The sequence below is a fragment of the Gossypium arboreum genome, chromosome 9 (genome assembly GCF_025698485.1).
Source record: "Gossypium arboreum isolate Shixiya-1 chromosome 9, ASM2569848v2, whole genome shotgun sequence".
Taxonomy (NCBI): domain Eukaryota; kingdom Viridiplantae; phylum Streptophyta; class Magnoliopsida; order Malvales; family Malvaceae; genus Gossypium; species Gossypium arboreum.
This window is the reverse complement of record NC_069078.1, coordinates 75,516,183-75,528,838: the sequence shown is the minus strand read 5'-3', so window position 1 is coordinate 75,528,838 and position 12,656 is coordinate 75,516,183. Positions and strand designations below refer to the sequence as shown.

Below are 12,656 nucleotides of genomic sequence, written 5' to 3'. Positions count from 1 at the left end.
AGTGGCAACTACCACTTTTCCCAAACACTCCAGCCTCAAAATCAAGCTCCATATCCATATAACAGGGAGTTTCAACTCTTTCCCTCTTATGATTTTCTTTATTTTGAATAGTCTATCTTTGTACATTTTTGCATTATTCTCAAATCCCTGAATTTGGTCTTGTGCTTAAGTGATTTTCTCATAATCTTGATCGAATGAATTCTGATTGATCTATAATTATTGTTGATATGTCATGAATTAGACCATGGGAATTATGCATGATTATTTGATTATAGGACATTAGAGAATCGAGCATGATAAGTTGATATTTTGAGAACTAAAATTTTTAGACTATTTTCTTAAATTGAGGTATTATCTTGAAATCTGAAGTATATAGGAATGACATCAAAAACCCAAATTTTTGGTGAGATTTTTGAGCCTTTTGAGCATATAGCTTTCTTTCTTAAGCACTTCTTTTGTGGTTTGAGTGTGTCAACATTGAACTGTTATTCTAGAACTTGCTTCGATTATACATGTCGAGATCACACATATGATTTGATATACTGAGATGATAAAGGCACTTAGGATTTAACTCACTTACTCCATAAAAAGCCTTCCCACATAATTAAACCCTTAGTAAACCCCCTTGAGCTTACTAACCCTTTTTATTAATTAACCCTCATTATTAACCCATTAACCCATTATTGTTGAAATCCTCTTACTTAATTTACCCTTTTTTATTGGGATTATTTTTAATATTGTTACCTCACTATGTTCACCATTTTTTGTTATTGAATCAGGAAGTATGATTTCTATATTGTATTGATTTAACTTGTTCTAAAAAAAAAGAGAGAGAGAAAGCTCATGTAATATAGTTCTAGATATTTGTTTGTGATTCAGTAATTAAGTTTTTGATAGTGGGGTAATATATTGAAATTATCTTGATTCTAACCTTTGTCTCTTCAGTTTGTATCCATACCCGTAACCTAAACCTCGTTACAACCATGCAAAGACCTTTTGATTTGTGTATCATATCATTTACAAGTGGTGGAGATTTGATTTTCATGCAAGCCTATGGTAGTAACTTCTCATGTTAGACAATCGAGTGCTCAATCTTGAACCTTAAACACTTTGAGTGATTTGAGTGAATCTTTAATGAGGATGTCATCTCTTGTATATTTAGGACTAAAGTTAATTACTTAAAGGAAGGAGATTACCTATGATTTTATTATCAAAATATTCAATTTAGATTGTTTGAGGCTTTTAATGCCCCTATAGTTGAATTCTCACTACATGATTTTTTTGTGGAATAACTTGTAACATTATCAGTAATGATTATGTGATTGAAAGGAATGAATTCTAGCAGTAAATGAGAGTTTTGCTTGAGGACAAGCAAATGTTTAAGTGTGGGGGTATTTGATAAACGCCAAATTATACATATTTTTACCCCAAATACCTAGCATATTTATGGATATTTATTACTAGATTTATGGATTTTGGTGCTCTTAATTCGCTTATTTCATGTTTTTTACTCAGAAGAGCACCAAGAGTCAAAAGAAACCAAAAAAGGGACAAAACGGACCAAATCGAGAAGATGACACAGCTTAAGCCTTGTCACACGGGCAGCTCACACGCCCGTGTTTTTTGAGGGTGTCGACCAAGGCTTTCACTATTCACACGGCCTGGCCATTGACCCACGGCCGTGTCTAATTTAACGGATCAAACACGGCCTGGCAATCACGTCACACGGTAGTGGCACACGGGCGTGTCCCTTTTTTAAAGAGTTATATTTTACACGAAAAAGGATACTTAGGGAGGAAGAAAGCCAATCCAAAGCCTATATAAACACCCTAAGTATGACTTAGAAAGGGGCCGCTCTCTCCAGAACTTTTCTGGAGTACAGAACTGCACGCCGAGAACTACTTGAAGAAAGCCAGACGATCCATCCCAAAAGCCGAAGCTACTCCAAGACTGAAGATCTCTCTCAGAATTCCTTCAGGGGTTTTAGAGTTTTCTTTATGTTTTGTTATTTTCATACTTTTGAGATGTACTTTTATTTTATTATGAACTAAAACCCCTAAACACCTAAGGGGAATGAAACCTAAGACGAATCTTGTTATTATTTTCTGACTCGTATGATAAATATTTAACTTGTTCTTAATTATGTGTTCTTAATTCTTGTTTTGATATCCCAGGATACCGATTCAAGACATGCTCTTATTCGGAGGAGGAATAGACCCTGTCTAAGAGTACTTTTGTCATAATTAAGCGAAGTTGATTGCGCGCCTAGAAATAGGGTGACAAGATTTTGCCGGATTAGGGTGAAACCTAATAAGGGGATCCATAGATCGAGTTAATACAACCCTAGAGTGTTAATTAGAGAAAAGTCTTGGTTATTCAATCTAGGGATTAGACGTCATTAGTCTTGAATAGGGATAATAACATAACTTAGGGATCTCTACGGAACAAGTTGAATGAATAAATCGTCCGGTTCAGAGCCAGAATAACAAGAAAAGTCTAGGTGGATTTTTCCTTAGGTATTGTAACGACCCGAATTTTAAGGTTATCAGAAAAATGTATTTTCAGGTCTCCGTTTCTGAAAAATGGATTAGTAAATAATTATTAAAATATTTATGAAGTTAGTCGAGTGGTTAATTAGAGTTTAATGAAGTAAATTTAGCTTAATTAAGGATAAATGGATAAAATGATTAAATTGAATGAAGTGTGAAAGTTTAATTATAGAATAAAGAAAATTGAGAGGATTAAATAAGCAAATAAGCCAAAGTGAGTGCCAAGTGTGTGATAAAATAAAATACATGTGTGATAAATAATGTACATACATTTGTAATACATGTATGTATTTACTTATTATTTAAGTAAGTATTAATGTATTTATTATTATTAAATTGATATTATATGACAAATAAATAAAAGAAAGATAAGTGTATGAAAGTGATTTGATATAAGTGTAGAAATAAAAATATACAAATTTGTAATACAAGTATTTGATAATAAATAGATATTTATTTAAATATTAAATTATTGCTATAATTATTAATTAATATTAATATTATATTATATTATGAAATAAATTAAAATAGTGACAAATGTGTGGTAATTATAAAATACATGTGTAATAAATTGAATACATACATTTGTAATATGTATATTTAATTATTAGTAGATATTTATTATTTATAAAAGATATTTATTAATTAAATAATTATATTATAAGATTTTTATGTAATAAATATATTAAATTATGACAAATGTGTGGATAATAAATGGATACAAATGTAAAATAAATATTTGATATTAATTAGATATTTATTAAGTTAACATATTATATATATATATATATATAAAGTAAAACAAAAGAAAAGAAATGAAAAAAAAAAGATAGAAAAGAAACAGAATGAAACGAAACAGAGAGCAAGGAAGGAAAGAAAAGAAAGAAAGGGAAAAAAGGGAAATTTCAAATTTCAAGGTTTGAAAGTTTAATTGGTAAGTCAATTTAGTCATTTTTACTTAATTTTGATGTTTTAGAAGCTTTGAAACAAGATTTTGACGAAATTAAGTTGATATTTTGAAAGTTATTAGATTTCTAGATAATGTTCATGTTGAGTAAAATGATGAATTAAGAGCTAAATTGATAGAAATTCAAGTTAGAAATGAAATAAAGATTGAATTGTAAAGTGATTAATAAGTTTTATGCTTTAAGGACTAAATTGAAAGAATTTCGAAATTATGGTTTTATGATGAAAAATAGATAATTATGTCTAAGTTTGGTTAAAAATTTAGTAGAAATAAAGTATGAATGTTAAAAATTTAGTAGAAATAAAGTATGAATTAAGATAGAAAAGTAAGTGAATTTAGTTAGGATTAAATTGAAATTAAAAGTAGAAAATCAACATTTTGTACTAAGACTATTTTGGACAGCAGCAGTAATTTAAGTTTGAAAAATCACAAAAAATTTTAGAAATTGAATTAGAGGATGAATAAAATATGGAATTAAAGCTTATTGAGTCTAGTTTCTTATAGAAGAAACGGTATAAGCAATTGAATTGTAAATTATGAGATATAATGAATTTTGTGAGATAAGGTCAGAATGAATTCGGGTTCCCCTGTTCTGACTTTGGAAAATCACCAAAAATTGGAGAAAAATAATTATAGGCTTAAAGTTATATGTTTAGAATCCCTAATGAGTCTATTTTTAGGATAAATCAACGGGAATATTATCCGAGTTCTGTACTGTGAGATAATTAATTTTTAGTGAAGAAGGGTCGAAACTGTCAGACAGCAGAATAGGGGTGAATTTAAAGAATAAACTGTACTTAATGGCTAAACGAAAAATTCTGAAAATTTTATGGTAAGAAGATTTGTGAGTCTAGTTTCAGAAGAAATTAGTGGATCTTAATTTAGAATTCTGTAACTCAAGATATAAATTAGTAATGTATTAATGATTATAAATTGTATTACTTTCGTAGTCAATGTGGTACCGGAAATCTCGGCTAAGAAAGGACAAGACAAAGTCAACGGGAGTTAGCTCAAAAACTACGGTTTGTATTTCTATAATCCAAACTTAATACTTAAATTGTTGGATTTATTATTTAATATATATATGTAGTAGGTGTTTTGAGATGATTATTTGAATTGGATTGAATATTGATTATATTGAATTGATTTATGAATATATATATGAATGTTTCAATTGAAATGAATATTGATGTGGAAATTGAATAATAAATATTTGTTATATTGGAAAATATATGTAGTTGGAAGTGTGATGAAATTGATAGAAAATTGTGATTATTGTGAAATTAAATATTCATTAGTGAAAAGTGAATGGAATTATATTGAATTGAAAATATATAGTTAATTAATTAAAATATAAATTAATTGAAAATTGAAAAGTGAATTAAATACCCTATTAACTAGTCGGGCTAGTCGAATATAGTTGGCATGCCATAGGATATGGAAGAGTACGGGTTTTGCGGTTTCTTGATCGAGCACTTATGTTCCGACTCATCATATCGTTATCATATCTTATTCGATTCGGCACTTTGTGTGTCGAATCATTACTATTATCGTGTCGATTCAATTACTTTGTGTGTTGAATATCATTCTATATTCTCGTTCGGATTTGTTCGATGAGGTACTCGTGTACCGTCATCGCTCTTTATCTTATCATTCTCGTTCGCCTCGACCAATGAGGCACTATGTGCCGTACTGGTGTGTTGGTTGGATCCGTGTATCCGTCTGAATCCGAGTCATGTTAATAGGGGTAAATAAAGGTATAAAATAACTTATTATTACTGAATAATTGACTGTTACCGGAGAATTGACTGTTATTGGATATTAGATTCTTGAATAATCAATAATATTCTTGAATAATTGATCATTCTTGAAAAAGCGATTGTCATTGAATGAATGATCATCTCAATAACTTAATTGTTACTGAATATCTGATTTTACTGAATAATTGACTGTTACTGGATAACCGATCAATTGATCGATACTGAATAACTGGTTATTATTGAATAATTGATTGTTACCGAATAACTGACTATTACTGACTAAATAATTGTTCTGATTGTTAATGAACATTACTGATTGATTAATTGCTATTGAAATTAATAAATGATTTGAAATTAAACATTGGTTGGAAAGTGAATGTTTGAATACTCATTGAGTTTGAATAGTTCGATATATATATAAAATAATAAGTTTTATAATTGCTTAAGTGTTCAGATTATAGAAATACCACTAAGTGTATACTTAGCGTACGGTTTGTTTCCGTGCGCAGGTTAAGTTAAGGCTAGATTGTTGAATCAGCATCCCAGGCCGATCCCAAATTCAATTAGGTAAAGTATGTTGAGTATTGATAATGACATGTACCTAGGATGTTTAATGAGAGTCATTTAGGTTGTAAAAGTATTGATGAAATAAGTAAATTATGGTTGGAAACAGTATATAGTATGAATTTTGAAATTTATTAAAAATTCGTAGTGATTCTAAATTAGTTCCAAATTGAATTTACTATTCATATTGGACCACGAGGGCCTATTAAAGGGACGACATCTTAAAACTAGGATGAGTGTGAATATTTATTTTAATTAATGACCAGAATTGGACTGTACTGACTGGTAATATCTCGTAACCCTGTTCCGGCGACGGTATAGGGTTAGGGGATGTTACAGGTATTGTCTCAAGTCAATCGATTTTCCCAAAAGCAATTCCCCAATTCTTTTCTCTGTGTGTTTTTAGTTTAGATAATTAGTTAATTAAAACAAATAAAACCCCCTTTTATTCTTAGGCCAGATAATAAAAAGATAGTTATTACTAGTACTTTTGGTTCCCTTGAGTACGATATCTCAGTCTTGCCATTACTATACTATTGTTCGATAGGTGCGCTTGCCTTTTCGTCGTGATAATAGTTAGTCTAGGTTTGATCTTCATTATAAATATTTATTACTTGTTACGAATCACGCGATCACACCCATTCCTCTGCGAATCCCATACGAAGCATTACTTCTTTTTAAAATGCCCACTTAACTCTATCATAAGCTTTACTCATGTCTAGCTTCACTGCCATGAATCCCTTTTTCCTTGTTCGTTTTTGGCATAACGTATGTAGAATTTCATAAGCTATCAGTACATCGTCAGATATTAGCCTTCCTGGAACGAACGCACTTTGAGCACTGTCATACATCTTCCAATAAATTCATGAATACGATTAGCAATTGTTTTGGCTACAATTTTGTATATAACTGTGTATAGGCTAATAGGTCTAAAATTAATAAGACTTGTGGGATTGGAGATTTTTGGGATAAGCACTATCTCAGTTAGGTTTAAATATTTGAAATTCTTACCATCATTCAAAACTCCCAAGCAAAAAGTTTCGACATATTTACCCACCATGTGCTAGAATTTCTGAAAAAATAGTGCCAGGAAGCCATCGTAGCCTGGTGCTTTAGTAGATCCCATTCCTTTCACCGCAAAGAAGACCTCTTCTGTCGTATGTTTTGCCAATAGAGCTGTATTGATATATGAAGAAATGCTATTATCAATGGTTGTCAAAAGATGAGATAAATTCCCTACTCCATTAGACGAAAATAGATTTTGAAAATATTTTGTAGCAGTCTTACTTATTTCTGATTCCTTAAAAATTTCCTTTCCATCTTCTGTGTCCAGCCTATTTATTGTGTTGATTCGTTTCTGAATTGAGGCATATTTGTGAAAAAAAGGTCGTATTATTGTCCCCTAGCTGAAGCCAATTGGCCCATGCTATTTGTTCCCAATACATTTCATCTTTATCTATCTCCATATTAAGTTGAATTCTCGTATCAATTATCTGTGCCATTGTATCTTCATCTTTTTCCTTCTCCATTAAATTTTCTAGCTCCTTTTGTGAGCTTGTGATTCAACCCTTCTCGTCCCATCTTTATTGATTTTGCCCATCTTGTCATACTGATTTGTAGTCTTTCAATTTTTTCAAAAATCTATCCGCTTGATGACTTTCATGATTTCTTAATCTCCTCTTCAATCGATTCCTCCATGGTCCACCATGCCTCAAATTTAAATCCTGGGGTACCCTTGAAACTATTTCCATTAGTTGTGCTAATAAAAAGGGGACAATGATCTAAAAGTGGAGATATTAAATGATGTATATTACCTCTTGGAAAGAGTTTCATCCATTTTTCATTTGCAACACCCCTATCCAGTCTTTCTCTAATATTTGTTTCCGGTAAATTCCCTCTCTTCCATGTATACCATACTCCCGTATAGCCTACATTTATAAGTTGGCATTCTTCTAGAACCTTCTGAAATGCTACCATTCTTTTCTCCTCCCTTGGCTGGCCTCCTTTTTTTTTTTTTCAAAAGAATACATTATTTCATTAAAATCCCCACTCACTAGCCAAGGATGATCCTGTTCCTGGCCCAAAGTTCTTAGTAAATTCCATAAGGTAGTTTTATTTTGTATATAATGTGACCCATAAAACCCTGTGAATCTTCATTCTTCATTAACACATTTTTCTTTGATCAACACATCAATATGACTTATTGAGAAAGTTTTTAAACTGACCTGGATTTCTTCTTCCATGCCAGGCAGATCCCACGACACGTACCTTTTGTTCCTACATCAAACCCATTCATAAAACCACACCTCATCCTAATTTTTTCCATACGTCTTTCATTAACTTTAGTCTCTATGAAGAAAACCATTTGGGGGTTATGTTGCTTCAGCAAAAACCGAAACCTTCGCACTGCCCGTGGATTCCCCAATCCGCAGATGTTCTAGCGTATAATTTTTATTGCGTCCGGTCGGCTTGCCTCTTAGTAGCAGCTAATCTATTTTGGTTGGGGTTTTCTACTGACAAATTTGTTCCAGACTCTCTTATTGATAAACCGTAATTTATACATATTTTTATCCCATGCTTAACACATTTATGGATGATTTCTCCTTAGATTTGGGAATTCGATGCTCCTAATCCTTTAATTTCATGTTTTATACTTAGGTGAGCATAGGAGAGTAAAAAGAGCGAGAAATGGGCCGAAAACAAAGAAAACAGACCAACATGTAAAATCAACATAGCCTGAACTTTCGTACACGGGCAGACCACACACCCGTGTCCTTTTAGTAAAATCGAGTATGACTTACATGGGTAGACCATACACCCGTGTCTATTTAACAGCCTTGAACACGGATTGAAGAAATTGAACACAGGCGTGTCCCTGTAGGGCCCAAGTTTAATCCTATTCGGAAAAGGCCACTCTTGAGGGCTTTTAGGCATTCTAAAGCCTATTTAAATACAATAGAGGAGGATTAGAGGGGACACATGGAGTAAGAGGTAAAGAATTACTCGAAGAAAGCCGATTGATCCATCTCAGAAGTCGAATTCACCTTTAAGACTGAAGATCTCCCTTCAATTCCCTTCAGGAGTTCTTGGGTTTTCTTTATGTTTTGTTATCATTATTCTTTTAAGATGTTTTCTTTCATAAATATGAACTAAACCCCTTAAATACCTAAGGGGAATGAAACCTAAGACGGATTTTGTTATTATTATCTGAATTATATGATAAATATTTGACTTGTTCTTAGTTATGAGTTCTTAATTCTTACTTTAATATTCCAAGATATTGATTCAAGTATTGATGTGCTTATTCAGAGGAGCAAAAGTCCCTGTCTAAGAGTAGATCTAACATAATTAAGCAGAGTTGATTGCACGCCTAGAGATAGGGTGACATAATTTTGCCGAATTAGGGTGAAACCTAATAAAGGAATCCATAGATCGAGTTAATGCAACACTAGGGGTTTTAATTAGAAAGAGTTTTCAATTAATCAACCTAGGTTTAGATGTTGTTAGTCTCGAGAGAGATAATAATATAACTTAGAGATTTCTACGGATCAAGTCAAGTGAATAAATCGTTTGATTCAGAGTCAATAACAAGTGAGGTCTAGGTGGATTTTTCCCTTAGGTATTGTCCAAATTATTCAGTTTTCCCAAAAGTTATTTCCCCAATTTACTTTCTGTCAATTCTTAGTTTAGTAATTATAAACAACCTCTTTATTTTTAGGCTAGATAATAAAAAGAAAGTTAATACTAGTACTTTTAGTTCATTTGGGTTCGACATCCCGGTCTTGCCATAAGCTATACTACTGTTTTATAAGGTGCGCTTGCCTTTGTCGTGATAATAGTTAGTTTTCAAGAACGAACATTCATAAATTATAAAACTTATCATGATTCACATCACATCACTTATTAAATCCTATCCACCATATCTCATCCGTTTTGCTGCATCTTCCTGGATCTCGTCTATACCGTAATCATCATCTTCAATCTCTGCCGATTTTCTTTTCTTCAGTTTGCTTTCTGCACCATAATATTTCATCACTTTTGCTGATTCAATTCTTTTGCAACTGGATTTCCTGGTTGGTTTCAGCATATCTTCATTTGTTTTATTCCTCCTAGTCTCTTTTTCAATGATTTCCCTTTCCTTTTGTATCTTTATCACTTTTTCTGTTAATGTCAACCGAGAATCATCTTGTACTTCTTGAATCATACCATTGCTCTTTTCATTTTGTGGGTGCGTTTCCTGATTTTTCTTGATACTTCCTATATACTAACATTGTGGTTGCAACTTTTTTGATAGGGCCTTAAACTTTAAACTCTCCCTTCCAAGCAAATTTAATTCTACTTTTAACGCCAAAGAGAAATGTGGATATTCTCTATTTTTTTTTTTTTTGCAGGTTTCATTACTATACATTCTTGGAGACCATGCCCCATTCTTCCACAACCAAAACAAAATGTCGATAATTTCTCATACTTGAAAGAAATCCAAGATCTATTTTGATTATCTACTGAGACAAATATACCCGTATGAAGGGGTTTCTGCACATTTAATTTAATTCTAAGGTGACAAAACTCACCATTAATTTCAAATCTGAGAATGCCTCCAGAAATAACCCCTATAGCATGCAAGAGATCTTTTTTTGTCAAATTCTGGTAAGCACGGCCCAATCTTGATCCAAAATGGGGTTGAAGTAAGCCTGATTTGATTTCTTTCCATCGGTTTAGTCAATCGATCAAAGATAACTAAGTTTTTCTTGAATAACCATGGCTGACCTTCCATAATAGTTTCTAAATCTTTCTCAGATTCAAACACAATAAAAAAATGTTTTTGCCCTACCAATTGTATCTCAAATTTTTTCTTTGTTTTCCAAATACTCTTCATCTGTGCCCTGAAGTTGTCCGGATTACAAGATTTCTCTGTCCAAATAGTGTAGATTAGAGTTGGCTTGTCGTTTGGTTCCACCATCGAGCTTTTGACCTATAGTTGAATAAGTTCCTCCGATAATAGGGAGACCTCATCTCCCTCAAACCCGTCGTTGCCACCACTTTCCGTCATCCCAAGCCGTAGCAGCCACTATTTTCGTTAGGATACCAAGGAGAGCACTCTTGGCTACTAGGGTTCTATTTTGTATATTTTAAATTTTATTTTGTTTGCCTTTACTATAACTTGGATTTTAGATTTTATAATCCTTCTCTTGCTTTCTTTCTTTTTTCTTTTTTTTCTTTTTTTTTTAAATTGAAATGAGTTTTGGAGTTAGAAGTAAATCTTATAATAACATTGGCTTTTACCATATGCATGCATGTATTTATGTATGCTTTTAAATCACGATTTTGGAGACTTTTTTAAGCTAGAAAAATTTGAATAAAATGCTCAATGTTTATGTGTGACAGTACAATTGCAATTGTTTTTAACTTTTTAACATTTTTTTTAGTTTTATTCTGCACCATTGATTTTTTAAGTGAATCGTTTAATATCTATTTGTATTTTTTTGTTTATTTTGACTTAAAATTAATTTTGTTTAATTTGATGAATTTTTATTAAAACTAAGAAAAAAGTATGAAGCACTTGTTATATATATATATATATATATATATATATATATAATAAAAACTTTAAAAACCTATGTAGTTGGAAGAAATTGAGTGTATAGATAAACAAATCAAGAGTCTAAATAAGTAGATCAAGCTTCTCATAAGGAGGAATCACATTGTTTATTATAAGGTTGATATTCTTGCTTGTGCACCTTGATATCTTTTGGATTTTTGTCTTAGGAGAGGATGGGGAACTACTGCTACTGGGGAGTTTTTGCTCAGGGGGAGTTGGATTGGATGTTCTTGCTACTATTTTGCTTCTTGTTGTTTTTCTTGTTGATATTATGCTTTGGCTAATGGATATAGCGGTTTGTTTTTATTGATTTTGATGATGAAACAAACTTCTTTTATTTTGCCTTGGGTCTATACTTAACTTGATGGGTGACGCTAATATTTTGTTGTCATATCTAATGGTGAATTAATATTATTGTTCATAATTTGTGCTATAATATTTAAGGGGTTTAAATTTTAAGATTTTATGCTTTACTTGATTGGGAAAATTTGCTGCAGAGTTTTTGGTCAAAATAAGCCTAAGGAGGAGAATGTTAATGCTACTAGTTGCAACTTGCCTATGTTATTGGCATATTTTGAAAGTGTTATAATGACTATTAATTTTATGCATATTTTAAGGGGGTTCTGAGTAGAAATTTTCATAGTTGTTTTTAGTGAAGATATTTAGTCAAGCAAGGATATTTTGAATAATTCGAGTATGCTTTATTTACCTTATTTAGAAATATTTATGATAGAAAGAAATTCAGTCGGTGTGTAACAGCCTGATTTTGGGCCTAGTCCGAACAGTGGTTTCGAGACCACTATTTCGAGGCCAGAGAAAATTATTTTAGTATTATTTTATGTGTTATAATATGATTTTATAAGTGCATGTTAATTTTGGTGTATTAAGTTTAGCGATTTCTAGTCCAATTTCGAAAAAGGACTAAATCGCGTAAAAAGTAAAAGTTGTGTTTTAATACCTAATGCAGCGACGTAAAAATTTTAGCTTTAGCTTCGGTCGCTAATTGTGGCGATTAAAAAACTTGGAAATTGAACTTTGATTTAAAATAAACCGGGAGTCGCCACCGATCTTTTTTCTAGGTGTGATCGGACACCTATTAAATTTCTTTTTTCTTAAAAAAAACGAGAAAAGGCCGAGTTAAGGTCTACGTTAAAAGCCAAAGAAAAATTAGGGTTCGGGAGTCGGTTACGCACGAGGAAGGTATTAGCACCCTCGCG

General features: G+C 31.9%; 1 long non-coding RNA gene across 2 annotated transcripts; it reads left to right on the top strand.

The window, feature by feature from the left end:
* Positions 1 to 3,349: 3,349 nt before the first annotated feature.
* Positions 3,350 to 11,875, top strand: LOC128280502 (uncharacterized). 2 transcript variants are annotated; one of them, XR_008270590.1, is made up of 4 exons: positions 3,350 to 3,483; positions 4,467 to 4,538; positions 5,786 to 5,843; positions 11,607 to 11,875. It is a non-coding gene; the product is annotated as an uncharacterized LOC128280502 (long non-coding RNA). The 2 variants fall into 2 exon arrangements; XR_008270591.1 differs by lacking the exon at positions 5,786 to 5,843.
* Positions 11,876 to 12,656: the final 781 nt, after the last annotated feature.